Source organism: Piliocolobus tephrosceles, chromosome 13 (genome assembly GCF_002776525.5).
Source record: "Piliocolobus tephrosceles isolate RC106 chromosome 13, ASM277652v3, whole genome shotgun sequence".
In the NCBI taxonomy this organism is placed as follows: Eukaryota; Metazoa; Chordata; class Mammalia; order Primates; family Cercopithecidae; genus Piliocolobus; species Piliocolobus tephrosceles.
In genome coordinates, this window is record NC_045446.1 from 53,334,381 (window position 1) to 53,347,002 (window position 12,622).

The 12,622-nt window shown below is 38.3% G+C and overlaps 1 protein-coding gene across 2 annotated transcripts in view; it reads left to right on the forward strand.

Moving 5' to 3' along the window:
• The window catches only part of GALNT18 (polypeptide N-acetylgalactosaminyltransferase 18), a 371,780-nt gene that overhangs the window by 262,032 nt on the left and 97,126 nt on the right, over positions 1-12,622 (forward strand). The gene's annotated exons all lie outside the window — the stretch shown is intronic.

Genomic DNA, 12,622 nt, shown 5'->3' on the forward strand with positions numbered 1-12,622 from the left:
CAGAATGTCCAGTCTTGAACCCTGGTCCACATGTGTGTGTTTGGGATTGGGAAGACACAGGGTGGAGCCTCTTGACTTTTCGGGAAGAAGAGGACTTCAGAACCTGCTTGGCTGGGGGAGGGAGCATGGGAGAGGTTGAGCTGCCAACTCAAGGGAACAGCATCTTTTAAAATCAAACTGAGGTCCATCGGAGTAAGCAAAGGTGTGCTCCAGGAAGCAATAACAGGCATCGAGGGTGGCTGGACAAGAGTGACCCTGAGTCAGCTCCCTTGGGATTTCTCACTCTAACACTCTCTGTCTTCTCCACAGTGGCCCATAGAACATTCCCGAACACTTTGTTAAGAGAGAGCCTGGGGAAATAAACTCAGGGTGTATAAACAGCAAGATGAAGTCAGGCTCACTGCAGGCTGCTTTCTGACCCCAGGCGCTAGCCAGACCCACAGCCCATTCCTGCCTCATGCCATTCTCCTGCCCCAAAGTACAAGGTTTTTTCCAACAATCAGCTCATGGCATGAATCCCCAAGAGGCTCTATGTTATTTCTCATCCTACGGGAACATTTCCTAGGCTTTCTGGCTCTTTCCCCTTGGCTAGTGAAAACATAGATCTTCGATGAAGCCCTCTTTCCTATCTGAGGTTCCTATTAGGTCCCCTGGTGTTAGGCAGGAATGCGATGATGGATACAATGAAGGATCTTGTCCTAGAAGGAAGCCTGCCCACCTCTATGACCAGGGATTGTCCTTGGCAGACCCAGTATTGGAACTGCACGGTGTCCTCCCCATGATGGCCCCCACTGTCTTCTCCATGGGGAACTTGCAGCAGTCAGCCATCCCCACACGCTCAAGGCTTGCCGATGCTTGGAAAGAACCCTGTGCCTACTGGTGTCCATAGGGATTATCTGAGATGCTCCACCTCACTGCCAGCCTGCTCACACATCCATGCAGACCTCATCTGCCTGGTTCCACCTACTGGCCCTACTCTGGCACCTTTGGCCTTAGTGTCTAGATCTGATGTCTCCAATTCTTGATACTCAATTCCCACTGAAGGACTGTAGCGTGGATGCACCCTCCTCTAACCTCTAACCTCCTTCAACCTTTCACCCCACCAGGCAGGCAACAGTCCTTGCCCCTGACCTGAAGGGGAGATTGGGCACCCACAAGGAGCATCTTTTTTTTTTTTTTGAGACGGAGTCTGGCTGTGTCGCCCAGGCTGGAGTGCAGTGGCGCGATCTCGGCTAACTGCAAGCTCCGCCTCCCGGGTTCATGCCATTCTCCCACCTCAGCCTCCGAGTAGCTGGGACTACAGGCGCCCGCCACCACGCCCGGCTAATTTTTTGTATTTTTAGTAGAGACAGGGTTTCACCGTATTAGCCAGGAAGGTCTCGACCTCCTGACGTCGTGATACGCCCACCTCGGCCTCCCAAAGTGCTGGGATTACAGGCTTGAGCCACCATTCCCGGCCAACAAGGAGCATCTTAGGATGCCTGCAATGATGTGACAGGCACTGTGTGGGGCCCGACTCACCACCCAGACTTAATGCTAGGGCTTTGAGGACTGGCGACATGAACAGCCTGTCTGAAGCTGAGCTTAGAAACCACTTCCGGACACCTGTATTCACTGAAACCCTGAGAAATTGCTTTGGAAGCAGTCAAAATGCATGGACTTATTGGGGAGCTAATGTATTCATAGAGGACAGCCCCTGCATAATCACCCTCGTTTCTGCAGCTCTCTCTACATCAGCCATTTATTCCCCATTTGCGTCCTCGCCATCTCATTTCAGCACTGCTCCTGGATAGATGCTCACCCCAAACATAATATTTTTCACGAGGAGCTGCTGTCAGGAATTCTCTGAGTGGGCCGGACCGCCTCCATTCGCTTGTGTTCTCTGGGTAAAAATGTACAGGAATGGAGAAAGGAATTAGATTTGTGAACTCTGCTTCCAACATGTGTGTGAGTCAATCACAGAGTGCAGATTTCTGGCTTTTCCTTCCTTAGATTATAAAGTTATAAAGCTATTCTGGAGTGTGGGCCTGGTGAGGCTCTCAAATACAAGTTAAAATGTCTCCAAGTGATTTCATGTACAGAATTTAAAATACAGTTTACAATGATACCTGGTTTTTTTTTTTTTTTTTTTTTTTTTCCCTCCATCTCTTCCCTCTCAGTTGACAGAGATGAAGTGTCATTGGAGTTGGAGAAAGGGTGGCATTTAAAGCAGAGAACCAACAAGCTGTTAGCTGGCAAAACTGATTACAAATGGGAGGGATGAGTTCATTTGAATTTCAGTTCCTCCTTTAAGGGGTACAGAACCACTGATCATCAGCAAAACAGATTTTCTCCTTTTGTATGGTTATTATTATTTGTCTTTCTTTCACGTTTGATGAGTTAACTTTTCAATGGTTCGGTTTCCTCTATAAAGTAGCACACCTGCCCTAATTAAACCATAGGATTGTGTATCAATATGAAAGACATCACTTTTCACCCTTCGCTTAAGCAGAGGCAAATTATTCAAAGTCCTTACCTATCTGGAACACAGAAAGAAAGTTGTTTGTGCAACTACTAAATGCCTGCTCTGTGCCATGGGTTATATTGGCACTTACGTCATCCATCCACAAAACACCCTAAAAAGACTATTATTGTAATAGTGGGGTTTTGTAATACTGTGAAATTAGGAGCTTATGTATATCTCAAGGTCATGTACCTTGTAAGAGGTAGAGAAAGGATTCAGCCCCAGATCTTTATGATTTGAAGACTAGACAGATATACCACAGTGATCTAGGGATAAAAGTACTTTGAGCATCATCTCAAAAAAGATATTGCAACATCCATGCAGTAATTATCTTCTACTTTATTCACATTTATGTCTACTGAGTCCCTATTTAAAGCTTTACTCTTATTTTGTGCTCTGTTTTTTATTTCTTTGTTTGTTTGTTTTGTTTTGTTTTGTTTTTTTCTGATTTGTAAGTCTGCACCACAATGAGAAAAAGGAAGGAGCTGCTGTGGCCAAGTACAGGGAAATGAGTGAGAAATAAGAGCTGACGTTGAATAGAAAACAGAAAGATTATATAAATGATAACTGTAAAAGTGCTAGAATGCATAAAAAAACATTTAAGGGCTGGCAAGGGATTGAAATTGTTGGAGACTGTTATGGTTTGAATTCAGTGCCCCCAGCCCCAATGTGTCCTAACCTCCTGTGAATGTGATCTCATTTGGAAATGGGGTCCTTGCAGATGTAATCAAGTTAAGATAAAATTGTGCTGGATTAGGATGGGCCCTAATCCAACAGGACTGATGATGTCCTTATAAGAAGAGGAAAATTTAGTCACAGGCAAACATAAAGGAAAGACCACCATGTGAACATGGAGGTAGAGATTGGAGTTATGACGTCAAAAGCTCAGGAACACCTGGGGCTATCGAAAGCTGGAAAAGGCAAAGAAGGATCCTGCCCTAGAGGGTTGGGAGGGAACACAGCCCAGTCAATATGTTGATTTCAGACTTCTGGCCTCCAGAGCTGTGAGAGAATAAATTTATGCTGTTTTAGGTGATTCAGATTGTGATACTTTGTTATAAAAGCCCTGGGAAACCAACCTAGGGACCAAAAAAGTAAGCCAAAGTAGGAACCTAGAGAAAAGTTGAGGCTATTCTATATGGAGAACCTAGTGACATTTAAGTTTGTGTTTTCTCAACTTCGTAGAATACAGAGAACAGAAAGCCTAAGGCTTGCCTTACTTCCTGTAAAGCTGGGACTCCAAAGACCTGTTTTCTCAGTATAAAATAGAAATCCTCTCTGGAGAAAGAGCCTTTTAACCCAGGCCACATAATTCCCACAGGGAGAGTTTTAAGGAATATGAATTTACAGTTTAAAAAACATCACAAAACAGACAAGGGAAAAAGAAAGTAACAAGAGGAAACAGCGGCAATATCAGTGGACAGCCAAACCTGACCCACAAAGTCTCCAACTTTTGAATCCATCAGACACGGAATATAAACTAGGATATATCATACACTTAGAAAAATAAGAGATTGAAAATATGAATAAGGAGCAAGATACTATAAAAATAATCAGTCATAGTAGGATAAAAATGGAATTTCAAACATGAAAAATGTAAAAATGGCAATTAAAAGTTCAACAGATGGGCAGAATAGCTGCGTGAATATTATTAAAGGAATAAAATTAAGAAGCTGGAAAATAGATCTAAAGAAATCATTCAAAATGAGCCCAAGGGACCCAGAAAAAATTGTGAAAAAATATTAAAAGACATGTAGAATTGAAATTGTGGATTTAATATCTTAAAATTCCATGCAGAGATGATCCTTTTCTCCAGAGAGGATTTCTATTCTATACTGAGAAAACAGTATGGAGGGTTAGGCAAAAGCCGTATTTAAATAAATGAGGGCTTAAAATTTTCCCAAACTGATAAAAGACACCAATCCTCAGATTTAAGAAGTCATGCCATCCAAAGTGAGGTAAACATAAAGATATCCCCATTTAGATATACCATAGAGGAACTACAGAATATCAAAGACAAATAAAAGATCTGACAGCAGTCAAAGAGAAAAGATAGATGACCTAAGTCAATAATAATTAGAATAACAGCTGACTTTTCAACTGTAACAATGGGACCCAGAAGACTATGATATAATGTCTTCCTTACACTGAGAGAAAATAATTGTCAGCGTATAAGTGTATGCCCAATTAAAACATCCTTCAAAAACTAGGGTAAAATAAAGTCATCTTCAGATACACAAAAACTGATAGAGTTTGTCATTAAAAAGAACTCAAGAAAATAAGTTATGAATGATACACTTCAGGCTTAAGAAAAAAGATCCCAGAAGGAAGTCTGAGACAAAAGAAGATGAGTAACCTCAAAAAGTGGTACATATATGAGCAAATATAAAGAAATATTGATGACAAATAATACAGGGTAGTGTCTTGTGGAGTTATTAAAACTATAATATATGATGACAATAGCATATAGCTTGGGAGGGAGTGATTGGACTCAAGATGTTCTAAAATACCTACATTGTTAACGAGGATGGAAAGGATATTGTTTAAATTTTGGTAACTTAAGTAAATATGTTAGAATTTCCAGGAAAGTCATAAAAATCATAAAAATAGAAAGTATAACTTCCAAAGTAATGGAAGAAAAATAAAGTGTAAAAGTGTTATGCAAGAGAGAAGTAGAAATATAGATCATGCAGAGGAAAAGCATACAATAAGATGATAGAAAAACCCCAAATATGTTAGTAAATATGGTACATGGACAAAGTAGAAGACAAGTAATTTTAGAGTAGATTTAACTTTTTAATAGCTATTTATAAGAAATATGTCTGAAACATAATTCAGAAATGTTGAAATCTAAAAGGATAAAAACTCATAACAGGCAGATGTCAATCAAAAGAAACTTGCAGTGGTTACATTAACATTAGAAAAGAAAGACTGTTACAATATGCTTTAGTGTAAGTAAAGACTATTTCTACAAAATGTTAAATGTACTGTTCATTAGGAATATATAACAGTTATAAACTTTTATTCACCTAATTGCACAACCTTAATTTACATAAGGAAAAACTGACAGAATTACAAGGATACATTGACAGCTCCACTAAGGTAGTTGAGAATGTTAATAAGTTTTCCCAAGTAATTGATAGACCAACACAATTAACAGTTTGAAGCTAATGGGCACATATAGAACACTGCATATAACAGCTGCTGAACACACTTTCTTTCCCAAGAACTCATGGAATATTTATGAAAGTTGACTACATACTAAGGTATAAAACAAGAGTCAACAAATTTTAAGGGATCAGCATCATATAAAACATGTTATCTGACCACAATATAATTAATTTAGAAATTCACAACCAAAAATTATAGACAAAAGTCATATTTTTACATATGGTGAAACACACTTCTAAATAATTTATAGGTAAAATAATAAATTATACTGAACATTTGAAAATATTTTGAACTGAGTGATAAATATACTACATATTACATTACATGAAATATAGCTAAAATAATACTTAAGAGAAATTGTATAGCATATTTTATACAAAAAGAAAAGTTAAAAGTTAATGAGCTAGAACACAATATAAGCCATTAGAAAAATATCAGAATAAAAACAGTAGATGACAATAATAAAGAACAGAAATTAATGAAATAGACTAATAAAGCCAAAGCTTGGTTCTTTGAAAATACTAATCAAATTGACAAATCTTTATCAAGAAAGAACAAATCAACAACAATGGGAATGGAAAAGGGGACATTTCTACAGACAATATACACTCAAAAGATAAGAGTGTATTATGAACAAGTTTATGCCAAAATTTGAAAACTTGAATGAAAAGCACAAATTTATAGAAACGTATGCCATCCAAAAACTGACACAAAGAAATTTTTAAAAAACAAATTTATCCTATAGCCATTAAATCAATTAAATCAGTAGTTTAAAATATTCTGAAGAATGAAAATTAGGATGTGATGGTTTTACCATCAAATGCTGCCAAGCTTTCAAGGAACAAAAATATTCCAAACTTATGCAAATTATTTGAACCTAAAGACTACAGAATAGGTAACAGGTGTCCAGCAGCACAGCAGCTTGGATCTCCTTTTTTTTTTTTTTTCTTTTTATTATACTTTAAGTTCTAGGGTACATGTGCACAACGTGCAGGTTTGTTCACATATGTATACATGTACCATGTTGGTGTGCTGCACCCATTAACTCGTCATTTACATTAGGTATATCTCCTAATGCTATCCCTCCCCCCACCGCCTCCCCACAATAGAACCTGGTGTGTGATGTTCCCCTTCCTGTGTCCAAGTGATCTCATTGTTCAATTCCCACCTATGAGTGAGAACATGTGGTGTTTGGTTTTCTGTTCTTGTGATAGTTTGCTGAGAATGATGGTTTCCAGTTGCATCCATGTCCCTACAAAGGACACGAACTCATCCTTTTTTATGGCTGCATAGTATTCCATGATGTATATGTGCCACATTTTCTTAATCCAGTCTGTCACTGATGGACCTCTGGGTTGATTCCAAGTCTTTGCTATTGTGAATAGTGCTGCAATAAACATACGTGTGCCTGTGTCTTTATAGCAGCATGACTTATAATCCTTTGGGTATATCCCCAGTAATGGGATGGCTGGGTCAAATGGTATTTCTAGTTCTAGATCCTTGAGGAATTGCCACACTGTCTTCCAAAATTGTTGAACTAGTTTACAATCCCACCAACAGTGTAAAAGTGTTCCTATTTCTCCACATCCTCTCCAGCACCTGTTGTTTCCTGATTTTTTAATGTTTGCCATTCTAACTGGTGTGAGATGGTATCTCATTGTGGTTTTGATTTGCATTTCTCTGATGGCCAGTGATGATGAGCATTTTTTCATGTGTCTGTTGGCTGTATGAATGTCTTCTTTTGAGAATTATCTGTTCATATCCTTTGCCCACTTTTTGATGGGGTTGTTTGTTTTTTTCTTGTAAATTTGATTGAGTTCTTTGTAGGTTCTGGATATTAGCCCTTTGTCAGATGAGTAGATTGCAAAATTTTTCTCCCATTGTGTAGGTTGCCTGTTCACGCTGATGGTAGTTTCTTTTTCTGTGCAGAAGCTCTTTAGTTTAATTAGATCCCATTTGTCAATTTTGGCTTTTGTTGCCGTTGCTTTTGGTGTTTTAGACATGAAGTCCTTGCCCATGCCTATGTCCTGAATGGTATTAACTAGGTTTTCTTCTAGGGTTTTTATGGTTTTAGGTCTAACATTTAAGTCTCTAATCCATCTTGAATTAATTTTCATATAAGGAGTAAGGAAAGGATCCAGTTTCAGCTTTCTACTTATGGCTAGCCAATTTTCCCAGCACCATTTATTAAATAGGGAATCCTTTCCCCATTTCTTGTTTTTGTCAGGTTTATCAAAGATTGGATGGCTGTAGATGTGTGGTATTATTTCTGAGGGCTCTGTTCTGTTGCATTGGTCTATATCTCTGTTTTGGTACCAGTACCATGCTGTTTTGGTTACTGTAGTCTTATAGTATAGTTTAAAGTCAGGTAGCATGATGTCTCTAGCTTTGTTCTTTCGGCTTAGGATTGTCTTGGCAATGCAGGGTCTTTTTTGGTTCCATATGAACTTTAAAGCAGTTTTTTCCAATTCTGTGAAGAAAGTCATTGGTAGTTTAATGCGGATGGCGTTGAATCTATAAATTACCTTGGGCAGTATGGCCATTTTCACAATATTGATTCTTTCTATCCATGAGCATGGTATGTTTTTCCATTTGTGTGTGTCCTTTTTTATTTCACTGAGCAGTGGTTTGTAGTTCTCCTTGAAGAAGTCCTTTATATCCCTTGTAAGTGGATTCCTAGGTATTTTATTCTCTTTGAAGCAATTGTGAATGGGAGTACATTCATGATTTGGCTCTCTGTTTGTCTGTTACTGGTGTATAAGAATGCTTGTGATTTTTGCACATTAATTTTGTATCCTGAGACTTTGCTGAAGTTGCTTATCAGCTTAAGGAGATTTTGGGCTGAGACGATGGGGTTTTCTCAATATACAATCATGTCATCTGCAAACAGGGACAATTTGACTTCTTCTTTTCCTAACTGAATACGCTTTATTTCTTTCTCTTGCCTGATTGCCCTAGCCAGAACTTCCAACACAATGTTGAATAGGAGTGGTGAGAGAGGGCATCCCTGTCTTGTGCCAGTTTTCAAAGGGAATTTTTCCAGTTTTTGCCCATTCAGTATGATATTGGCTGTGGGTTTGTCATAAATAGCTCTTATTATTTTGAGATACGTTCCATCAGTACCGAGTTTATTGAGAGTTTTTAGCATGAAGGTCTGTTGAATTTTGTCAAAGGCCTTTTCTGCATCTATTGAGATAATCATGTGGTTTTTGTCCTTGGTTCTGTTTATATGCTGGATTACATTTATTGATTTGCATATGTTGAACCAGCCTTGCATCCCAGGGACCATTCCTTCTGAAACTATTCCAATCAATAGAAAAAGAGGGAATCCTCCCTAACTCATTTTACGAGGCCAACATCATCCGGATACCAAAGCCTGGCAGAGATACAACAAAAAAAGAGAGCTTTAGACCAATATCCCTGATGAACATTGATGCAAAAATCCTTAATAAAATACTGGCAAACCGAATCCAGCAGCACATCATAAAGCTTATCCACCATGATCAAGTGGATCTCTTTCTTCTAGAGCTAAACCTTCAGGCAGATCTTAGGTTTATAGCACAACACAGTGGGGCACAGTTGTTAATGATCTTAATAACAGTCCCGAGTCATAAAAAAGGTCTCTGTTGTATTCTGTATACTTATTCAAGAAGACAAAAAGTACATACACATATGCAAAGATTTCTATGGAAAATGTAAAACTTGTTAAATTTCTAATACTGAAATAGGCAACTTCTCAGTTTTATGGAATGGACGTGGAGAAACTGATTAGAAAGCCTAGCCTATTTGTTATGCTTTAAATTCAATTCACTTCTTTAACATGAATCTTGGCTGTCTTCACCTTTCTGGAATGGAAACCAAACAAGTAGGGGGTGGTGGGGAAGCATGCCACTACAACCATAGCCAGTGCCCCACCTGTGGTGTCCAGAGCAGGCAACCAGAGAAAAGACCCCTCTCCTCTCCATCTTGCCCCAGCTGTGAATGACTCCTGATTGGATTGAGCTGTTAGAAATGTATTACAGAGAAGAGAGTCTCCCAGAAAGGACTTGCTGTTGGAATGACACCCACTTGAACATATCTGCAAGTCACTGACTCCTTCTCTGAATATCTAAGCTTTACCCACTTGGGGTTTCTTATTGGCATTTTAGAATCTCCATCTTGGGATATGCATAATCATTTGCTTCTTTAGAATATGATCTGCTATTATAATGACACTTAAACAGATTTTCATCCTCCGGGATGACCTTTTACTATCTGCTCCTAAGACTGGGCGATTGTTATTATTCTTCATTCCCTAGTGCCAGTTTGCCCCTTTTAACTGCTTTTTCTAAGCCTCATCACAAGATCTAATTGGGAGTGGAATCCCTTGCTGTGATTCTGTCCCTCTTCCTGTGTAGCTGAGTAACATCTAGGACAGGAGGAAGTGAAGCTGATTGGCTCCACTTTGAGCCTTGGGAGAACCAAGGAATCTTTTAAGGTTTCCTTACCTGGCTAGCCTTATAGAATAGCTTAATAAAGCAGAAGTGCCATCTGAGATTTCTCAGTACCTTGGACAGTGTCTTAAACTCATTAAGTCTTTCTGTTGTCCTAGTCTGCCAGTTTTCATCCCCTCTCATAGGTATTTTCCTCACTCATGGAGAACCTAATACCTATGCATGCCCTGGCAAAATGCCAATGGCTATTCCACAGAGCATGGGTGATGAAAGAAGCAAAGAAACTGTGGACACAATAGGAGTATACTTCACAAATTACGAAGTTACTAGATATCAAAAATCCCCTTACCCCCTACACTGGGTTCGTCTGCTGCTTCTATATCAGCTAAATAACCATAGCAGTACCTTTCATGTATATTTTCAAAATCCTTTCCCTACAATTATCCTTTTTATTGCACACAGCAATCAAATGCTGAAGGCAAGTCAGAGAGTATTATCCTAATAGTGTTATATGATTTAAAATGTTTATGTTGGTCAAAAAGTTAATTCATTCTTATGCTTTATTATCTCATTATTCTAATCATTATTTTTAACAGTAAAGATAATAAGAAGTTAATTTAATTGCATCATACAGTTCTCTATACAAGCATATCATCGTATCTATTACACATGTAGATGCATATGTGCATAAAAATACTACCACACATTTTATATAGTGCTTTATTTTTTAAAGCACACATTAATTTATATGTATTATAGCCATGCTTAACTTTTTATTGAAATGACACTCAGGAATCTGTGCTGCAAGCTAAGAAAACTGACTCAACCTAACTTAAAGAGAAAAGAAATTTATTGGAAGGACATGGGTATCTCAAAGAATTAATTTGTTTTTCAAAGAAGCAGATTCAGAAAATGAGCAAAAACCAAGAGAGGCTAAACAGCAGAAACTACCGGCAAGGCCACATGGCCATAATAGTCTATTTGCGAAAATACCTCTGACCCTATTGCCATGACTAGATGGTCCTACCACTGGGTACTGGGCACTGTTGCTTGGGTTTTGGTGACATTAACAAAGATCAGAAGTCCTGAGTGAGAGCGCACGATTACCTAAATCTAGGTTTATGTATATACCTTTGTTTCCAGGGGACAGCGACAGATCATATTGCTCTTTTCAGTTTCTGCAGTTTCAAGAATTACACATGACAGAGTTCCTCTTATGGGAAATGGAGTTTGAACCTGGGTTTGTCTGTCCTCTAAAACAAGGAATATATTATGTAGGTATTGTTCTTCATATTCCAGATACTTTATCATAAATGAGACTTGAAAAAAACTCTCTATTGACGTGCAAATCAAAATCACAATGAGACACCATCTCACACCACTCAGAATGGTGATTATTAAAAAGTCAGGAAACAATAGATGATCGTGAGGCTGTGGAGAAATAGGAATGCTTATACACTGGGAATGTAAATTAATTCAACCATTGTAGAAGACACTGTGGTGATTCCTCAAGGATTTAGAACCAGAAACACCATTTGACCCAGCAATCCCATTACTGAGCATATACACAAAAGAATATAAATCTTTCTACTATAAAGATACATGTACATGTATGTTTACTGCAGAACTATTTCTAATAGCAAAGACATGGAACCAACCCAAATGCCCGTCAATGATAGCCTGGATAAAGAAAATGTGGTACATATACACCATGGAATACTATGTAGCCAAAAAAAGGAATGACAACATGTCCTTTGCAGGAACATGGATGAAGCTGGAAGCCATCATCCTCAGCAAACTAACACAGGAACAGAAAACCAAACACCGCATGTTCTCACTCATAAATGGAAGTTGAACACTGGGAACACATGGACCCAGAGGGGAACAACACACACCAAGGCCTGTTGGGGGTTGGGGGTTGGGGGTTAAGGGAAGGGAACTTGAAGAATGGGTCAATAAGTGCAGCAAATCACCATGGCACATGTATACCTATGGAACAAACCTGCACTTTCTGCACATGTATCCCATTTTTTAGAAGAAATAATGAAAAAAATTAAGGAAAAAAGGAGAAAAAACTCTTTATTATGGACAATATCGAATATATACCAAAACAGAGAGATAGTAAAATAAATCCCATTGTAGTTGTTACCTTACTTCAGCATTGTCAACTTATGGCCAATTTGATTTTATCTTTACCTCTGCCTAATCCCCCACCTAACTCTAGTTATTTTGAGGGAAATCCCAGACATCATATCATTTCATCAAAAATATTTCAGTATGCATCCAAAATAGATAAGGACTTTTAAAGAACCATGGCCATGATGCTATTTTCAGTCCTAAAAGAGTTGAAAAGAATACTGTAATACTGCCAAATATTCAAGTATACAAATTTTTCTAATTCTCTCATAAGTTTTGTTTTGTTCTACAATTTGTTTGCTTGAATCAAGATTCAGTTGGTTAATTTGTCTTTCCAGTCTCCATAATCTACTGAATATCTTTCTCCACCTCTTTTATT